Genomic DNA, 3,373 nt, shown 5'->3' with positions numbered 1-3,373 from the left:
TCCTCACGCTTGCTTTACCAAATGACTTCTCTGCAGGTATCACCTACCTCCACTTTGTTTGTTTGTTTTGTTTTTCAAGACAGAGCTTCTCCATGTATCCCTGGCTGGTCCTGGAACTCACTCTAGACCAAGCTGGCCTCACTTAGAGATCTGCTTGTCTCTGCCTCCTGAATGCTGGGATTAAAAGGGTGCACCACAACTCAGCTCCCAAGTCTGCTCTAAGTTTAAAGATATGCTCTCCCTAGGTTATTCAGTCTGGCCTCAGATTCCTTCCTCCTGCCTCAGTCTTCTGGGTATTGGGATTATAGACACATGCCTCTGTGTCTGATGACCATCATGGTGTATGTGCATGTGCGTGTGTTTAACTTTTTTAGACTTTTTTTTCTGAGACAAGGTTTCTTTATATAACATTTCTAGCTGTCCTGGAACTCACTCTGTAGACCAGACTGACTTCAGACTCACAGAAATCTGCCTGTCTCTGCCTCCTGAATGCTGGGATTAAAGGCATGTGCCACCATCTCCTGACTTTTTAAAACTTTTTTTTTGAGACAGGGCCTTGTTGCTTAGTCTAACCTTAAATTCAATATCCTCAGACCAGATGAGGTGACACACACCTTTAACTCCAGCATCCAGGAGGCGGAGGCAGGCAGATCTTGGTGAGTTCAAGGCCAGGGTGATCTACACAGCAAGTTCCAGGATGGCTAGAGCTACGTAGTGAGACCCTATCCCAAACAAAACGCAAAGGAACTCAGGATCCTCCTGGTGAGAGCTGGGATTATAGACGTGTGCCACTGTGCCTGATTCTTTTTTTTTTTTTTTTTTTTTTGGTTTTTCGAGACAGGGTTTCTCTGTGGTTTTGGAGCCTGTCCTGGAACTAGCTCTTGTAGACCAGGCTGGTCTCGAACTCACAGAGATCCGCCTGCCTCTGCCTCCCGAGTGCTGGGATTAAAGGTGTGCGCCACCACCGCCTGGCTCACTGTGCCTGATTCTTGTGTGGTTCCAGTCGATCCTGCTTCATGAGACAGTGTTTCATATAGCCAAGTCTGGCCTCAAATCTGCAATATAGCCAAGAATGACCTTGGACTTCTGATTCTCCTGATTTAGACAAGGGCCACCACATCCAATGTATGAGGCACTGGGGATTAAACCTAGGACTTAATCTGTTTTACACCCCCAACCCCCCCTTTGACATTTAAAATGCTTTTATTTTATTTTCATGTGTATGTGTCTTGTGTGTGCAGTACCCACAGGGGCCAGAAGAGGGCATGGGATCCATTTGAACTGGTGGAAAAATGAGGTAAACTCTGTGATGGAACTCAGGACCTTTGGAAGGGCAGCAGCACTCTTAACTGCTGAGCAATCTCCAGGCCCTGTTTTTTGTTTTTAATTTTATTTTCTCACGTGTATGTGTGCTTGCATGTGTGGAGGTCAGAGGATAACTCGCCAGAGACGGCGAGTCTCAGGGATGTAACTCAGGTCGTCAGGTTTGATGGTAAGCAGTTTTACCCACGGAACCATCCTGCTGGGTCTTGTGCAGTCCAAGGAGGATTCAAGTTTATTATGTAGTGGAGGGTGATCTTGAATTCCTGATCCCCCAGCCTCCACTTCTATGGTACTTGGTCTGAAATAAGCTTCATGCCTGTTTTTTTTTTTTCATGCCTGTTTTATGTGGTGCTGGGAATGGAACCTAGGGCTTCATGCATGCTAGCCAAGCCCTTTACCAACTGAGCTGTGTCCCATCTGACTATGCCTGCACATTTCCATGGTCCTGCGTGTGTGTGGCAGTGAGATTCCAGACAGGCCAACACCAAGGCCTTCAGCTACACCTTGGAAGTGGGGAGCCATGATTCCTCCTACTTGGCCACAACTCAAAGAAGTGAGCACAGCTGCAGTCCCTCAGGGACCTGCCAGGCTGGGCATAGAATTAGATCGTGAAGAGGGGACCCCCATATTTCAAGGAGGAATTGGAGCACCCCTTTCTCTTTGCCTGGCAGCACCCACAGTTGAGATCCTTGCTTACCTTCTGTGCTGGGTATGTGCCTACTTTCCCAAGAGCCCCCTCCCCCGCTGCCAAGCAGCTCTGGAGCCCAGTATTGCCCAGCCCCACCTTCTGTGGCCCAGGATGTGGCTGATGAAGCCCAGATGTTTAAGCCCTCCCTCCCCCACTGCTGCCGGCATCCTGGCAGGCAATGCCATGAGCTTGCTTCTCGCTCTCCAACACCTGCATGGGAAGAACACACCTGCTGCCAGCTGTAGCCAGGTGGGCAGCTGGCAAGGAGGACTGTGGGGGATTCCAGCTGTGACACCCCAGCTGTGCCCAGCCCCCTGGTAGTGCCCCCTCCTTCTCAATTTCTTCAGGGCCAGGTGTGCCCTCAGATCTGGGCTCTGGGAGACAAGAAGGCTGGGCTACTCTGCTTCCCTGAGAGAAACACCCTCTTGCAGCTGCCAGCTGTGAAGGCTCAGAACATGGTGACGCTGTCCCTGTGTATGTGTGGGGATGCACTCAGTATCAAAGACGGGGTCTGAGTGTGGGTAAGATGAGCACAAATGTGTGTGAATAGAAGGGCTGGTTATGTGGGCGTAGATGGACACAGTGAGTGTGTGAACGTAAGGAGAATATGCATATGTGAACACAGGGAGGTGTTCCAGTGCATGGGTGGAAATAGGGATGCTGTGTACGAGAGAAAGGACGGACTGCGTGTGTGCGCACACTATGGATGTCGTGTCTAGATGGAAAGGTGGATGTTGTGTGTATGTAAGGTTTTATGTGTAAATGGAATGGACTGTGTGTATCTGTGAAAGTGGGAAAGTGGAGAGATGGATGTTGTGGGGTGTGTAAAACTGTAGCATGGCTGCATGTGTGAATGTAGCATTGGTGTGTGAGTGGAAGCTGGGAGCTATGTGAGTTGTGTGCAAATGAAGACTAGAGCATGTATGTGCAAGTGAGAGGGTGTATGAATGAAGGGTTAATGTGTGGTGTATGTGTATGGGCGTTGTGCGGGGTGTGTGTGTGTGTGTGCTGTTGTGCAGTGAGTGTTTGAAGAGTTCATGTTATAGTGTGTGTGTACATGGGGTTGATATTGTCTAGTGTAAGTGTAGGATTGACGGTGTGTCATGTGTATCTGAAGGGTCGATGTGCATGTGTGTTTGTATGGTGGGTTCATGTTGTCTAGTGTATGTGTTTCCAGAGCTGATATTGTGCAGTATGTGTGTGTAAAGGGTTGATGTTGTCTGGTGTGGGGGGGGGGTTGACAGTGTCGTGTGTTGTATGTGTGTGTAAAGGGTTGATGTTGTCTGGTGTGTGTGTGGGGGGTTGACAGTGTCGTGTGTTGTATGTGTGTGTAAAGGGTTGATGTTGTCTGGTGTGTGTGTG

Source organism: Microtus ochrogaster, unplaced genomic scaffold (assembly GCF_000317375.1).
Source record: "Microtus ochrogaster isolate Prairie Vole_2 unplaced genomic scaffold, MicOch1.0 UNK15, whole genome shotgun sequence".
Classification (NCBI taxonomy): Eukaryota; Metazoa; Chordata; class Mammalia; order Rodentia; family Cricetidae; genus Microtus; species Microtus ochrogaster.
This window is presented reverse-complemented; position numbering follows the sequence as displayed.